This window comes from Natator depressus, chromosome 23 (genome assembly GCF_965152275.1).
Source record: "Natator depressus isolate rNatDep1 chromosome 23, rNatDep2.hap1, whole genome shotgun sequence".
Taxonomy (NCBI): Eukaryota; Metazoa; Chordata; order Testudines; family Cheloniidae; genus Natator; species Natator depressus.
This window is the reverse complement of record NC_134256.1, coordinates 16,589,491-16,607,072: the sequence shown is the minus strand read 5'-3', so window position 1 is coordinate 16,607,072 and position 17,582 is coordinate 16,589,491. Positions and strand designations below refer to the sequence as shown.

Below are 17,582 nucleotides of genomic sequence, written 5' to 3'. Positions count from 1 at the left end.
TCAACAGGACACGTGGATTTGATTGAAAGATCAGTCACTTAATTGGCCCTAACTCTGCCATTGGAGCCCCCACACCAGTGCAGATACCGTTGCAATTGAGACAATATCAATACAAATATAACAATACAGGGGCTGAGCCTCGACTGGTGGAAATGGGCACACGGCACTGACATCAGCATGGACTTCCACCAGCTGGGGACTGGCTCACCACGGGGTGGGGAGCAGAGGAACTGGATGGGCTGTGGGCTCTAGCAGTGTGTCTGGGAGCAGCCCTGACGTGTGTCTGTGGCCAGAGGGGCCCTCCCCCACTAAGGCAAGATGGAAATGACTCTCAGATGCTTCTCTTGTGAGGCTCAGGATGGGCTGTGTCTTGGAGTGTCAGACACGCTGGTTCCCCAGAGACAGCCCTCCCCCACATGACAGGCACAGGGTCCCCCAGGTGTGATGGGGCAGGGCCCCTCAGATGTGACAGGGGCAGGGCCACCTGTATGACAGGCACATGGTCCCCCCGGTCTGACAGGGGAAGGACCCCCCTGGATGTGACAGACACAGGATCCCCCAGGTATGAGAGGTGCAGGGTCTCCCTCATGTGACAGATGCAGGACACCACCACTCCCCTCAATGCAGATATGACAGGCACAGGGTCTCCCCCATGTGACAGATGCAGGGTCCCCCAGGAGTGACAGGGGCAGGGCCTCCTGGATGTGACAGGCACAGGGTCCCCCAGGTGTGACAGAGCCAGGTTAAAGGAACACCCTGCCTCTCACACTGATTTTTCTCACAGTCTAGCCCTGTGGGTACACCCAGAGCCCCAAAGGGCAAAGACAGAGCAGAGACACAGAGACTTCTGGGCAAAGGGTTCCTTGTTCTTTGCAAACAACCCTCAACTCAGACAAACTCACAACACTGAACATACATCTTAGAGGATATTATCCATAAAGAGTAATGTGTAAGATAGCTACAGAGAGCGAGTAACTTGTCACGACTCATAATCATTGTGAGATGTTTGTACGGGTAATCTTTAAGGAATAATGAATTTATTTCCAGACTTGGAGTAGAAACTAGTCACCAGGGGAGAATATGTCTCTGTAATGGCCCATTCAGATAAGGGGAGCCTACTTTATTAGCTAGGAAAGGTAACTTAATCAGTGTAGACCCGGGTTTGTCGTTTATGATTTTGTTCTCTGGTATAACCATTTGTTGCCATTACTTTCTCTTGTTTCTAGTTAAATCTTTATCCTTTCTTAAATAATCCTGCCTGGGTTTTATTGTAAGTGCTCATGAGCGCTGTGTGGTTTACAGGCATGGGTGGTTAAGGTAAAACCAGTAAATTGGGGTACCTAGCTCCTGTGGGGGGCAGAGGCTCTGGAATTTCTGTGAGTAGCCAGTGACAGGGGCTAGGTATCATCAGGGAATGAATCACAGGGACTCAGGGTCTGGGCTGCACCTACTGTTGGATATTAGGAAAAACTTTTTCACTAGGAGGGTGGTGAAACACTGGAATGCGTTACCTAGGGAGGTGGTGGAATCTCCTTCCTTAGAAGTTTTTAAGGTCAGGCTTGACAAAGCCCTGGTTGGGATGATTTAGTTGGGGATTGGTCCTGCTTTGAGCAGGGGGTTGGACTAGATACGTCCTGAGGTCCCTTCCAACCCTGATACTCTATGATTCTATGATACCCCAGAGGAGCGATCTCTGTGTCACAGGAGCAGCCTCGCTCCGGGTCTGTGTTGTTAAAAATACTCCTCAGTGCCGTGGTACAAAGGGCTACGAGCTGCTAGCAAAGCCGGGCCCGGAAGGGGCGGGGGGAGCAACTCTGCCCTGGAGATGCCTCTGGTAATACAGTGACCACAGCCCAGGGGCGGCCTGCGGCCGGGTCTCTGTGTTTGTGCATTGCACCAGCAGCACGTGTCTCCAGAGTCTCACCAACTCGCTTCCTGACCACAGCTCAGCCTGGGCTTATTTATAGGTGGCTTGTGGCTCTGCTCTTTCTTCCTGCGATTTCTACTCATTTTATATTTTCTCTTCTCAACCCTGACAGTCAGTGCCCTGCTGTCCCAGAGCTGGGCTCCCAGCCACCCACCCACCCAGCTCTGCCGGTGCGCCTCGGATTCTGGCTTCACATTCTCAGGCCTCCTCCACTGGAGATCCTCAGTCTTGGAATGAAACACACTTGGCAGCGCAGCTGTTACTGCTGGTGTGTGGTTTGGCCCTGGCAATCAATGTGTGTAAAGTGCAGTGTCCCCTGTGTGTGTCTTTCAATGCTTAACACAATGACTGGGACCCAAAAATCCACAGTCAAAGGGCCTGTTTTTTTAAAACAAAACCTGATCTCCAAGTCCTGCCAGTTCAGAGGAGACCTCTAAAGTGACTCCAGCACCCCCGGTGTCCATCAATCTGCAGCTGACAAAACCCGCTAACAACTAAACACCATCGGGAGGGGTTCTGGTGAGAGCATTGCTATTAGTCAGCATGCAATCTAGCTCCAAAGCTAGGGGGTAAATCTTGGCCCCATTAAAATCAACAGGAGTTTTGCCCTTGACTTCAATAGGCTCAGGATTTGACCCAAGTGTGACCCAACTGTGATTGCTCCATATTGGGGGCACTGTATTCCCAGCTGGCCTCTGAGGCTACATCGTAGTGTGGCCCTTTGGAAACTGATGGCAGGTCTCAGGGCCATGCGTATCAGTTTCTTATTGGAGGAGAATTCAGAGATGTCGACTTTGTACGGAGCCTTAGTGCAGCTTGCTAAGTTACACTCTATGCACCAGTCCTGGAACAGAGATGGCCATAAATGGCACACAGACAAACCCTTCTTTCAGGGATCTCAGCTCAACACCAGTGCCTGGTTTCCAGGGACCAGCTCCGCTCCAAGAATCAAATATGTAGAAAGATAAAGGCAAAGGGCAAACTCTCCCGCCACTTGCCACAGCTCACCCCAAAGTAACGTGCATCATAAAGCTGACAACAATATAGCACGTCCTCAATGACTGCGGACAGCTTGCATGCAAAAGAACTTGTCAGACTATGTAGTGTCACTACCTGGTGACTGCTGCCAAAACAGCGTCATGAAAATAACTCTGGTTATAGATTCCATATTTTGATCCTACAGTAAAAATTTCTCAGCATCTCCCCTGTTAACACCCAGCCCCAAATTTCTATTTATTTACAAAACATGAGCCCCCACTCCCCCAATCAAAGCAAAGAACCCACCTTCCAGCTAAAGCAGGTGCCGTAACTCTGAGAGTCCCTGTCTTTGATACAATGCCAGCTCAGTCGCACCCCTCTGCCATCACATGGCAGTAGGTTAGATGCATTTGTAAGGGGTAGCATCTGCTGCATGTGTATGTTTTATTAAAGGCATCAAAATGTCCTGCTCTCTCTCCACTCTCCCCCCTCACTCTCTCCATAGACATCCTTCTGGGTCAGGCGCTGCCTCTCCAGAGATGAATCCCCATTAGACTTGCTTTGCTGCAATCTAGGGGCACATCTGATACAGCCCTGCCAGTGTATTATAACCCCAGCTGCCCTGGTTACGGACGAGGTGGCAGTGACTTTCCCACACTGCACAATCAGGTGTGACGCGGTGCAGTCAGAACTCGCGGCAGGAGTAGCTTCCTACACAGCTTTGCTGTAAATCTTGTTTTCAGGGGGTTGTAGCTTCGCTCAGAATTCGGCGGTGGGGGTGAAAATTACCAGGCTTGGTCGCTGCCCAGAGATAAAAGTTTGAGCAAAAACAGCTGATCTGCTTTGGAGTGGGAGGAAAATGGAAAAATGCTCATTCCCCAATGATCAAACCATTCTCGCTGCCATTATTCGAGCTGCCCCATAGACACGGGGCCAGGGTTTCCACAGTGCTCTGCTCCCAGGGAGGCACCTGAGTGGGGTTCATTGCGGGGACTGGCCCCAAATGGCTGGCCTCTGAGCTGCAGTTTGGTCTGGAAACAGTCACCTCTCCAGTTTCCAATTCCACAGCCCAAGAGCTCAGCCCAGAGGAGCTAACGTGATCCAATATCACAGCCTATGGCCTGGGCGTTGGGCTCCAGCAAAGGGGCCCAAAGGGCTCAAGGAGTTGACATGGCTCGGTCACGCTCCAATATTAAACAGTGACCGAGTCACATCAGCATGTTAACGCGTTAGGCCCATACAGTCCCCGAAAGTAACACGCCACTTCGGGCACCCTGGGTAAGCGGCTGTAGCAGTGAAGCTTGCTTCTTCCAGGTCTTCCGTCAGACAGCGTTGTGGCCTCCAGACAGCTTGATTCTCCCCCGCCACCCCTGCCTTTAAAAGATCACAAAAGTGTGTGGTGGGCAGCATAGCCCACCCCCTCGCTATTTTGTTCACCAATTAGGCCTTGTTCTCCCCCCCTTCACAGCTGCTGCTTCTCCTTCCCCGCTGCTGGAGTCCCAGCGATGCTGCCTGCTCTGCAGACCATGCGCGGAGTCGGGGGCAGAGGCAGAGGCAAGGTGTGGCACTCCAGCAGCAGGGAAGATGAAGCAGCCCCATGTGGAGGGGAGGGGCTCAGTCAGCAGCCAGCCACCTTGCTGCTTCCTCCCTTCCCCGCTCTGCATGGACACAGGGAGAGTGCCACTGCCAGGGGGAGTGCGGCCTCCTCCTTGCTAGGCATCCCCACCAGCGGTGTGCTGAGAAATGCGGGGGGGACGACACATGACTCCCCCAGAACATTTCATTTGTGCTCCCCCATGAGCCACAGTTGTATGTCACCTCTGTAAGTAATGCACATTGGAAAACACAATCACAATTCTACATGCAAAATGATGGGGTCTATATTAGCTGTGATCACTCAAGAAAGAGATCTTGGAGTCATTGTGGGTAGTTCTCTAAAACATCTGCTCAATGTGCAGCAGCAGTCAAAAAAGCTAAGGGAATGTTAGGAGCCATTAGGAAAGGGATAGAAAATATCACAATGCCACTATATAAATCCATGATATGACCACATCTTGAACACTGCACGCAGTTCTGGTTGCCCCGCCTCAAAAAAGATATATTAGAATTGGAAAAGGTGCAGAGAAGGGCAACAAAATTGAATAAGGGTATGGAACAGCTTCCATATGCGGGGAGATTAAAAAGAGTGGGACTTTTCATCTCGGAAAAGAGAAGAGTAAGATGGGACGTGATAGAGGTCTATAAAATTATGAATGATGTGGAGAAAGTGAATAAGGAAGTGTTATTTATTCCTTTACATAACACAAGAACCAAGAATCACCCAATGAAATTAATAGGCAGCAAGTTTAAAACAAACAAAAGGAAGTATTTCTTCATAAAGCGCACAGTCCATCTTTGGAACTTGTTGCCAGGGGATGCTGTGAAGGCCAAAACTATTACAGGGTTAAAAAAAAACAACACAGATACATTCCTAGAGGATAGGTCTATCAATGGCTATTGGCCAAGATAGTTTGAGATGCAATCCCATGCACTGGGTGTCCCTAGCCGCTTCTTGCCAGAAGCTGGGAGTGGATGACAAGGGATGGATCGATCCTTGATTGCCTGTTCTGTTCATTCCCTTTGAAGGACCTGGCATTGGCCACTGTCAGAAGACACGATACTGGGCTAGATGGACCATTGGCCTCACCAAGTATGACTGTTCTCATATTCTTATCCAACAGGCCTGATTTCTGGCACACCAATTTTGATTAATTAATTTCCCATCCCACACATCTCCTGTTTATCAAGCATGCTCTTAATACAGACCTTGAATTATGTCACTAGGCCTTTTTATTTGGCTTAATTCAATCTTCCTGTGTCCCCTTTTCAGCTTTTCCCATCAGCCTGTCTTGTGGCACTACATAAACGTTTATCCTCTTTCCCAGAGTTGGGCCCATAGTAGGATAAATTGATAGGCCCAGTGATTACTGAAGGGATCTGATCCTGGATCAAACCAGCCCTTCTGAATGCAGCTCCCAGTCTTTGGGGTTCTCTGAGGCTGTGGGGTCTGATACAGAAGAAATCCAGTCTGTATGAAAATTGCAATGCTGGGAGTTCAGCTCAGAGGGGCTGATCTGATCCAGCATCAGACCTCAAAGGCTGGGAGCTAGGCTCAGAAGGGCTGGTCTGACCCAGTACCCAAACCCCCAACACTCAGAGCTTGGGGACAGCAGAGAGCCTGCCCAGCACCTGTGAGAGAAGAGCTGGGAGAGCAACTTCCACCCGCACAAGGGAGCGAGTGTCCCCCTGGCCGCAGCCAGGCCCATAGCAGACACAGCCCCACCTTAGCAGAGAGTCTGTGGCTTTTCATACGTTAATCTTAGGGCCAAGATCCAGACTAGAGAGCGCCTGCCGCTTCTCTGCTCTCTGCTTCTTGCAGATCAGAAGGGGAGAGGTCAGATGAGAGAGACATGGCTCACTGAGACTCTGAGGAGCAGAGAGACAGGCCTTCCCTGCTGCATCGCCAGACCATGCTGTTATCACCTTGTCCCCTGAGCATCCCGACGCTGGGTCTCTGGCTTCTCTGTGAGTATGGCCAGCACTGGCCGGGTTTAGCTGGAAGGGTGAGATCACGGGGCAGAGGATCGTTTGCTTAATTAGGCTCCAATCCTGTGAGGTTCTGAGCCCTCTGGTAACGTGCTGTGTGGACGTGAAAGTGCCAACGCTGCCCGGGATGGGATCAGAGCTTGCCACCTCGCACCGAAGCTTCCAAGAGATTTAATAATAGCAACTGCATGACTCAGGGTTAAGGACGATGGAAATCGCTGGTTAGATTCCAGCTCTGAACCTCAGCAACGAGGTCATTGCGTCACCCCGAAATGCTCTGTCGTTTTCCAAGGGCTGCACCCTGGCCCTGAGCCCGCACACACCACCCTGCACTCACACCCCAAGGCTGCCAGCGTGTGGGTGTGTTTGCCACCTTCACATCCACAGCATGGCACATGGGGGTGCAGATGTCTGTGTGCACAACGGATTTGCACCATCCCACTCGCTGCACACACAAAAGGTACTAGCCCGTGCAAGCTGGCTGGGCTGGACACAGAAGGGGATGCCCATTTTCACATTGGGATGCTGTTTTGCACACTCGGATTCAGGTGTAAATCTTGGCATGCATGAAATCACTGGTTCAAGATGACAGACATTTTGTTTGATGAAACCTAAACTGAAGATGATGTCCAGGAAGGGAAAATGCTACATGTTCACCTCGCACACGGGCGCAAAGAGCAGAAATGCCGCATACGCGGCCAAATGTGGTCAGATTTTAGGGGGTAACGATGGGATTTCCCTGGGATCTGAAAAGCCCAGCTGAAATTAATTAAAATATTCTCTGATTCTACTATTCTATGAAAATAGCAGTTAATCATTAATCACTGTGATCATTACCAGTACCAGAAGGCTGGTCCATGGTTGGGACTTTAGAGGCGAGGGATGAATTCCCTGCTCTGCCACAAACTTCCTGGGTGACCCTGGGCCAGTCACTTAGCCGCTCCGTACAAAGGGGATACCAGCTCTGCCTGCTGCACGGGGGGTTCTGTGAATTGCTCCTGGCTCTTTGCTGATATTTATGGTGAATGCAAAATATGCTGAGCTAAAGATCTGACGATCAGGAGACAAACCTGTGTTCAGCCTCCCACTGACTCGCCTAGCTGTGTTTCCCCAGCGTGTATGTGCTCATGGGCCTGATCCTGCAGATTGTTTTGCTGGTATAGGCCCTGACGCCTGCCCAGAGTCTATTCAAGTCAAGGGATTCCTATGCGAGTGGAAGGGATGGATCATCGGCCTGCAGGATCAGGGCCATGGACATGTCAGCCCTGACCCTCCTCCCACTGCAATGAACGAGAGAGCTCTCAGTGACCCCAATCGTGCAGGATCTGGCCCATAACACGGCATGGGGTCAGGGTCAGCTGTTGGCCTAACCCATCTCCAGCGAGTCTCTGGCATGCTCACACCAGCCTTCAGCCATGGGTCTGGGGTCCAGCGAGCTCTACATGCTGGTACAGGGAGCCGTTCCTTATCCGCACTCAGACTGAAATGCACCAGCTAACCCCGGACTTCTCCCCGGTCAAATAACAAGTTATAGACTGTGGATCAGATCCCCGGCTGGTGTAAATGGACCTCGCTCCATTGCTCCAAGAGGGGCAGATCGCTAGCTGGGATCCTCAGGCCGATTCACACTGGGAGCTGGACACCGAGCTGCACTTTGTGCTTGTGAAAATCCCCCACTGTCCTGAGAGGAAATTGGCTCCAGGGAGCTTAACAGCAAATTCATTCTGTCTCTGGCGAGGGAATAAACACAGGGGCAGAACATGGCCCATCATTTTTCTGGGACTGAATTTCTCTCTACTGGCTGGAGCTAGATTTGCCTGGGCCTGCGAAAGCCAGAGATGCTCACTTTCCTTTAGAGGATGCGACTGTATTTCCAGCTCCAGTCACTATAATTCCCTGTTCTACCTCCCCTCCTGCACTGAGACCCTTTCTGTTTATTTCACAGGCTCCCTTGTCACAAGCCAGGGAATCTGCAGCTCTCCTGGTGAGTGACTGGTCCTGGGAGTGCAGCAGGGATAGGAGGGTTCGGGTTCAGACACGTTCCACTGGCGTGAGTGAGTCCGGTCCCCAGCAGGTGTAAATCCGCCCCGCTCCAATGGAGTGAATGGAGCTTTGCTGATTGACACCAGCGGGGATCTGGCCCCAGGTGTTTAACACTGATGTGTTGCTCCCCAGGCACTCTCCCCGCCCCGCAGCTGTTCCTGGACAGGCTGTCTGCTCGCCAAGGGGACACAGCCATTCTGTCATGTTTAGTCCCTTTGGACGCCCCCATGACCCGCATTGTCTTCTGCAAAGATGGGAAGGAGATTTCTGTCCAGCCCAAGGGAGGAAACACAATAGTCTACGACTCACCCTACACAGTGTCCAAGGAGAGTGCAGGGGCCTTTTCTTGCCTCTACCAGCTCAAGGATGACAACAACCAGGAGAACAATTCTCTTTCCAGTCACCCCCGGTACCTGCACGTGGATGGTAATGCACTGCACTAATGGTGGGCTTCGTGTGGAGGGTCAGGAAGCCAGGACTGGCTGGGGACACACTGTGGTGAGAGTTCAGGGAAGAGCTACAGGAATGATGTGAGGTCTGGAACAGCTGCCTGACAGTGAGAGGCTGACGGAGCTCAGTCTGGTTAGCTGATGGGAGAGAAGGTTAAAAAGTGACTTGATCACAGCGTATACGCCCCTCTGCAGGGAGATTTCTGATAGCAGAGGTAGATTTCTTCAATCGATCAGACAAAGGCTGAATGAGAGCCAACGGCTGGAAAGTGAAGTCAGACTAATTCACTCTGGAATAAGGCCCACGTAGGGAGTGTGGCTCATTTACCACTGGATCAGATTAATAAGGGAAGCAGTAAGATTGTCTGTCACTTGGAGTTATTAAATGAGGAGTGGATGTGTCTCTAAGAGATACCGTCTAGCTCAAACACAGGTGCTTGCCTAGAAAAAGGAATCACATTGTCAGGTTCTCTGTAGAGTCCTTTGCAGGAGGTCAGAGCCAGATGATCACAATGGTCCCTTCTGGCCTGAGAATCCATGAGCCTAGGGACCCCTTTACTCAGCAGTGCAGTTTGGTGGGTGAGAAGCTGTCCCAAGGGAGAGGGATTAGTTGGAAGAGTGCGATTAACAAATGCAGTTTATTGCACAGGAGAGATTTAAAGGAGGGGATTCCGCTGCTGTCACCATCCTGTGTCTGTATGTTGCCTTGCTGGGAGAATGTCCATTGATTTTAAACTGAATTAAGTGTTCTACAGCACATCTGTCTACCTTACTAACAGGAATGTGGTGTCTTTTATTTAAAAGGTTGGCTTGCTGCAAGCCAGGAAATTTGTAGCTCTCCAGGTGAGTGCTGGCTACATTAGAAGAAGAGAAGGTGCCTAAGAAGGAGTGCAGTGGGCTGGGAGTGAGGACTCGGCGAGGGGAGTGGGGTCTAGTGGGTTAGAGCAGATCACTGCGGAGTCAGGACTCCTGGGTTCCATTTTTAACTCTGACACACAAAGCCCAAACCTGCTTCCTGTGGCAGAATTCCTTGTAACTTCATTGGGAACAAGATCAGAACAAATCCTCTGTTGGTGTAAACAGGTGCATCTCCACTGAAGTCAAAGGAGCTGCATCCATTTACACCAACTGAGAATTTGTTCCATCAAGTTAAAGCACCTAATTTAAACCAGTGAGGGCCAAATCCACTGACCGTGTAGACAGCACTGTGACACATGAGGGGCGTGAGGGGGCGAGTGAGCGGCGATAGATCAAACCTTGCTGAGAGTGGAAATTGCACCCATTTGGTATTCAGTGGGGACTGAATTCAGCCACTGGCATAAGCGGGTGCCTGTCCTGCTTAGACCTGAGCTGGGTTTGACCCTGAGGACTCAGAGTATTGGGGTCGGTGCAGCATCAGTGTAAGTGTCTTGGGGCCTGATTCCCCTTTCTTGGGTGGGACTTCACTGGCTTGAGGGGAGTTACTGCTGATTTACACCAGTGTGGGTGGAGAGACAGGCTATTTGGGGGGTGGGGGTGGCTGCTTTTCCTTGCACACAGCCTGGAGATGATTGCCCAAATGGGGGCAAATAGCAATCTCTGCCCCTCTGCCTGTCTCCTGGCCGAACCCTTGTAATCCATAGCACTGCACTGGCATGGAAGGGAAGCCTGCACAGAGACATCAGGCCCCAAAGTGGGACAAACAAAGGCTAAAATCTCTGCACACTCCCAGTGCATCCTGTCCTTTCCTCCAGACACCACAGCCTCAGGGAGTGACACCACCAAGGGGCCAGATCCCAGCTGGTGTAAATCAGCATTGCATTGGAGTCAATGGAGCCAGATTCCCCAGCTGGTGTTGATTGGCCCCTCTCCAAAGGAGTGAATGCAGCTTTGCTGATTGACACCAGCGGGGGATCTGGCCCCAGGTGTTTAACACTGATGTGTTTGCTCCCCAGGCACTCTCTCCGCCCCGCGGCTGTTCCTGGACAGGCTGTCTGCCCACCAAGGGGACACGGCCGTGCTGTCGTGTTTAGTCCCTTTGGACGCCCCCATGACCCGCATTGTCTTCTGCAAAATGGGAAGGAGATTTCTGTCCAGCCCAAGGAAGGAAACAAACTCGTCTACGACTCACCCTATACAGTGTCCAGGGAGAGTGCAGGGACCTTTTCCTGCCGCTACCAGTTCAAGGATGACAATAACCAGGAGAACAATTCTCTCTCCAGTGACCCCTGGGACCTGCATGTGGATGGTAATGCAATGCACTAATGGTGGGCTTGGTGCAGAGGGGTCAGGGAGCTGGGACTGGCTGGGGTCACACCATGATATCTAGAGTTAATATGTAAAACTTCCCTCTCCTTCTCTGACATTTCCCAGGTGAGAACTCTGTCCTTGGGGCAATGTTTACATGATTTTGGGTGAGGAAGAACCATCCTCTTAGCCATTGCTGAGTTTCATGGTGAGGAACAGCTGTTTTTTCCCACTAATTAAAAGACAAAATATCGCAATCTTCTCTGAAGGGCAGCGTGTGATACACAGATATTTGGCAGGATTAGTGTCATCATGGTCTACTTTACTAAAACCTTCATGAAATACAAGTACGGAACAGAGCAGCAAAAGACGAGCTGATTTTTTTGGTTCACTGGCTATTTCACAAAATCTGAGGGTGGGGAAACTTGTTTCAGATTGACTTGAAAACAATTTTTTTTCACGAAATTTTCAGTGAATCAAAAAGTTGAGAAAAATCTGCTTGAGGTTGGTCTTCTAGCCCTCCTTTGTATGAGGCTTTTGGCTGTTTGAAGTGATCTGTGATCCCTTTGTATCTGCCCCACAGGTGGTGATGGCTCTGGAGGGGACGCATCGCCCCAAGGTAAATGGGTTTGCTCTGTGCTGTGGGATTTCCCTGTAGGAAAGCTGGAGGGCTAGGCTGGGATGAGGGGGGAGCACATGCCAATCTCAGAGGGGAGACTTCACCCCACCACAGGTGCCTGGGTGGGCAGGAGGCCACGGGCTCACCTCCATGTGGGGAATGTAAAATGTCCAGGCAGCCCCACATGCCACCATCTGCTCCCCAGTGAGCCCTGGTATGTGCTCGTGGCCAGTAATGCTCTCAGCTAGTGTTAACAAGGGGTGAAGACCCTGCTGGGCAGAGGGGCAAAGAGGGACTGAGCTGGTTCCCTGTCCTGGCCCTCGCACAGAATCTCAGCCCAAGTGACGAGGATTCAGATAGTGGCCGTTAATGCAGCACCAGCTAGAGTCGGGGGGCTCAGCTCACCTCTGTGCACTCACAGATTGCCATCGGTGTCACTCCATCGCAGTCATCTGTTGCAATCAGTGTGTTGCCCTGGTGTCAAGCTGGCATCACACAAGGGTGAATCGGGGAAATCACTTTCCGTTATAACCCCCTGTCATCAGTCACTCCTCACTCTGGGAAACTTCCATCTCTTGTGCGGACGTTTTCCATGCTTGCCTCTGTCCCAGGGCGAAGGGGTTTTGGGGGCGTAGCAGGTAAATAGAGGAACCTTTGTGCCCGGAGCGTGGTTGCTGCACAGGTGCTAGTGGCAGGTGTGATTCTTGTCGGTTTGGCTGCGATTCAGCTGCTCCTGCACGTGCTTTGCTGGAGTTCAGAAAACAAAGCTGTGAACTAACCGATGCCAAATTAGAATTGCTGGAAGTATGTCGCCTGAAAAACATTCCACCAAAAAAATAGGATTTAATAAAAAAAAATTTCACTGAAAAATGTTATTTTTGACATTTTTATTTTGCTTTAAATGAGAACTTTCCAAAATAGCCAAAAATGTTTCATTCCTAACGGAAATTTTTTTTATTTCCATTTTAAAAAATCACAGCTTTTTTTGAAATTTCTTTCCCCTGCCCCTGCCTCCCCATTCCCCTTTTTTTGCCCGAGTGCAGCAGAATGAATGATGACCGGGGTGGTTTTTTGTTTTCATTTTTACCTTTTTATTTTTCTCTTTTTTCTGCTCTGTAACTTTTCAAAGCATCTCCAACGCCGGCAAACTCACTGAACGGGAAAACGAAAGCGTGGCTCTGGCTACACTGCAGAACCGTTACCAACATAGTCTCCGCGTGGACACACAGCGTACACCGACGGAAGCAGTTGTTCTCCCTGTGGAGGAAACCATGTCCCCAGACAGTGTTAGCTACACCGACAGAAACACTCTTCCCCCCGCTATATCTGAAGCTACGCTGAGGGGGTTATCTGCACAGGTGGTCGCTAAGGGCCCAGTGATTTCAGTGGGAGTTAGGTGCCTAAATACCTTGGAGGGTCTGGGCCCAACTCTCATTTTCCCTTTGGCCCCTGGGTAATTATTCCAAACATGGAGCCATTCTGAAAAGTTACAGAGCAGAAGTGTGTGGGGGGGGACCCAGAAAAAGCAGAGGAGAAAAGCAAAAATCCTACCCTGGCCATGGTTTATATTATCACACTCTATGGCAAAAAGGGGGAGGGGGGGAAAGAAGAGAAAAAGTTTGAAATTAGAAAAATGGGGGGGGGGAATGGGGGAAAATGCAAAACCAAAAATGGGGGAAAGAGAAAAAGGGGGGGAAATGCAAAATCAAGCATTCAGCATTTATTTATTTATGATTTAGTTGGGGATTGGTCCTGCTTTGAGCAGGGGGTTGGACTAGATGACCTCCTGAGGTCCCTTCCAACCCTGATATTCTATGATTCTATGATTCTATGATTTGAACAAATATGTGTAAGCCCTGCCTGCCCGGTCTGGCACTTTGTCCCCCTCTAGTGGTGGACACGCCAGCGAGACCGTGAGGAGCCTAGTGCCTCGCAGGTAAACAAGCTTTTATCTTTTCAGCTAGGGCAGTACATGCTCATGCATTAAGATCAAGAGGTCCCACATTTAAGCCCCACTGGTGACGACCCACCGAGGTGTCAGTATTGCATACGTACTGAAATATTTGTTTTAATTACTCTATTTGAATCCTGTAAAACAGAAACATCAATAGTCTGAATTTTTTTTGTGAAACTGGGGTTTCCATGCCACTTTTTTTAACATTTGAAAATCAACCCAGACCCAAGTGCAGTTCGAGGCCCGGTATAAGCTGAAATATTAGACTGACCTAGCTATGCCGTGCAGGGCTGTGAAAAATGTCACACCCGCAGCGCTGTAATCAGGCCGATCAATTCTTTCAATGAATAGATCGCAAAGCCCTTTACCGAGTAGGTCAGTAGCATCATCATCCCCATTGTACGGATGGGGAAACTGAGGCATGGGGCGAGGAAATGATTTACCCGAGGTTACCCAGCCGCAGAACTTGAAATAGGACCCGGGTTTCCTGAGTACAAGTCCAGTGCTTTATCCACTCTACTGAGTGCTTTATTACTTTGTTAATCGAATGTTCCCATGTCCCTGTGTGATGGCTCCAGAGTTGGTCGCACGTATTTCACTGGCAATCATTGCCATGCTACATTGGGGTATCAGCTGTTTGAGGGGATCTGTGATCGCTCTGTGTCTGCCCCACAGATGGACCCAGCCCTTCGGGGAGTGACACCTCTGGAGGGGAGGCATGTCCCCAAGATAAAGGGTTTGGCTGCGGGATTTCCCTGTGTGTGTGGGGGGAGGGGGGGAGCTGATCTGAAATTACAGGAGAGCACCCACCACTCTCAGTGGCGAGACCATTACCCTGCTGTAGGCACCTGGATGGGCAGGGGCTGCAGGGTAAGAATCCATGAGGAGCAATAGGGTATTTCACAAGGAGATGGCTAAAGCCAACTTGTTATGTCACTGTGAAATGTGATGGCAGCCCAGGTGTCCCAGGGCGACTGGCCCCGTGATGAGGTGACTGGTCCTGCCCCTCTCTGCACTTCTCCCCTGCTAGGGAACATTATCACAGCCCTGTGCCAGGTCGGCTATGTGGCTAAGTCAGTCCAGGCTTGGGATAACAGAAGCCTCCAGGGAGTCAAAGGCGGGAGGAGAAGATGGATGGATGTGGGGTGACCAGAAGTCCTGATATTATCAGGACCATCCTGATATTTGGAGCTTTGTTTTATATACGCCAATTTTCTCCCCCGCCCCCCCAACGGGGGAAAAATGTGTCCCCATTTTTCACACTTGCTATCTGGTCATCCTAGATGGTCGGCCTGGGTTAAAAGGGACTGGCGCAGAGAAGCTGAGCGAGGGCTGAAGTTGGCCTCAATGATCCCTTGCAGCCCTGGGAACGAGGGCTGTGGGACTCCTGACTCCCAGGAGGGGAACTCCCTCCCCAAGATGTCAGCTCAGAGCCCAGAAAGGGGGCTGTGATATTCCTCTCCTAAGGGGGAAAGTTACAGGCAGCTTCCGCAGGCCACAGAAGGAGGCCTGTGGGAACCTTGAATCAAAGCAGAACCAGGATGGAGAAATTTGGTGCCCTGTAAGAGATCTAATTAATGAGATCCCATAAAGGGAGGAGGGGTCTTGGTTCGAGTGTCCCTGGCCCGTGGGGCTCATCCCTGGTCCTGGATCCCTGCCCCTGGGGCTCACCCCCCTCCCCCATCCTGTATCCCCACCCCTGGGGTTCACCCTTCATCCTCGATCCCTTTTGTGTTGCCTCTGTGTTCTGGATGCTCCCAGCCCCACCCACTTCAGTCCCTGGGCTCCTCTGCCCCAGCCTAATCCCTTGCTTTTCTCTCTGTTCCCGGCTCTTCCAATGGTTTTCTAGGACTGGGACCCATTGTGGGACTCGCCATCATGGCCGGCCTGGCTCTGGCATTGCTGGGCTGTTTTCTCATGAAGACAGGTAGGTGCCAGTGGGGTGGAGCATGAGCTGAGATGGGCGGCTGTTCCAGAGCATCGCTCTGAAATCTTAAATCTCACTTCAATGGCAGTGAAAGGCTCTAACCCAGCTGTAACCTGGCTGAGGCACGGGGAGCAGAACTGACTGGTCTGAGATCGCCCAGCACTGAGGTCTCTGGGCGTCTGTCCCCGGCACTAACCACTGCCCTGTGCTGCCTCCGTGGATCTGCGGCTGCAGGGCTCTGTGGGTAGCTAGACCCCACAGACCAGGGGGAGGTGCAGCACATCGGGGGCAGAGGTGCACACCGCCAGGCCCCGACAGTCGCCCCAGCCCGTGACGTGCGCTGAGCTTCCCTGACGCTCTTTTCTTTCTCTCGGTAGTTGTGTCGCGCTGCAGGACTCACAGGGAGGAGGGAACCTCGCCCTGACCCCCAGCTCCATTCTGGGGCTGCTCCCCAGGTGATGCCCAGGTCTGGGGGGGACCATTGCTGCCCTGTCTGGGACTCCACCCTGGGGAGCTGACCTGGGCCGTACCCCCCGGCTACCCACAATGCAAATTCTCCTGGGGTTCTGCGGGGCCTGACCCTTGTCTGGAAGCCTCCTAACCCCCCCGCCCTAGTGATGGCGATGGTGCTGCTGCCCCATCACTCACGGCAGCAGGGCCCCAGCACCAGCTGCCGCACGTGGGACTGACGCAGCTCTCGTTCCACACAGGGAACCCGGCCCAGAGCGGAGCAGCCCGGCTGCTGAAGATCAGATCCAGTGTAAGAGCCTGTTGTTCCGGCACTGCCCTGGGGGGAGTTCGGCTCCTGCCTTTTGTCCGTCTGTTGGCTGGTGTCAGAGTCCGGGGTGTTGGGGCCAGAAGGGGCCCTGGGTAGCCAGGCCAGAGAGTCCTGTCCTCATGGGGACTGTTCTCCCTGTCTCCTCAGCCTCTGCCCAGCCCAATGACAAGGTGACAGGAGCCGTCGGCCATGGGCAGGAACGGGACTGGCTGGAGCCTGGCAGCTTCTGCCACAAACTGCAGGGTGGGCGCAGGGGCTTGGGCAGACACCTCCCTGTGTGGGGAGAAAGGAGACACATGACAGGAACAAACAGCATCGCCCCGTTATCTGTGGTCAGCCAGTGTCCATGGGACCTGTCCCAGTTCTCACCCTGCTGATATGGGGAGCAGTCTGGGCACCCAGCATCCATGGGGCCTGGCCCAGTTCTCCTCTCCTCTCCCCCAACATTAGGGTTGCCAAGTTTCTACTCACACAAAACTGAACACCCTTGCCCCACCCCTGCTCTGCCCCTCCTCTGAGGCCCTGCCCCTTCTCCGAGGCTCCGCCCCCGCTCAGTCCATTCCCGCTCCCTCTGTCGCTCTCCCCACCCTCACTCACTAGCTCATTTTCACTGGTCTGGCTCAGGGGGATTGGGGTGGGGGTGAGGGCTCCGGCTGGGGGTTGCGGGCTTCAAGGTGGGGCCAGAAATGAGGAGTTCATGGTGGAGTGGGGGTCTCTGGGCTGAGGCAGTGCATTGGGATGTGAGAGGGGTGAAGGCTCTGGCAGGGCATGTGGGCTCTGGGGTGGGGCAGGGGATGAGGGTTTAGGGTTGCAGGAGGGGGCTCCGGGCTGGGGGGTGGATCCGAGGGGTTCAGAGTATGGGAGGGGGCTCTGGGCTGGGGCAGAGGGTTGGGGCTTGCAGAGGGGCAGGGATGCAGATTTCAGGTGGCGCTTACTTCAAGTAGATCCCGGAAGCAGTGGCATGTCCCCACTCCAGCTCCTATGTGGAGGCACTGCCAGGTGGCTCTGTGCACTGTCCCGTCTGCAGGTGCCACCCCCACAACTCCCACTGGCTGCGCTTCCCAGCCAATGGGAGCTTCAGAGCTGGCACTTGGGG

At 52.2% G+C, this 17,582-nt stretch overlaps 1 long non-coding RNA gene across 1 annotated transcript; it reads left to right on the top strand.

The window, feature by feature from the left end:
• The first annotated feature begins 10,790 nt into the window (after nt 1-10,790).
• On the top strand, nt 10,791-13,350 carry LOC141976578 (uncharacterized). The gene is made up of 4 exons (XR_012636135.1): nt 10,791-11,209; nt 11,335-11,416; nt 11,792-11,827; nt 12,957-13,350. It is a non-coding gene; the product is annotated as an uncharacterized LOC141976578 (long non-coding RNA).
• Nucleotides 13,351-17,582: the final 4,232 nt, after the last annotated feature.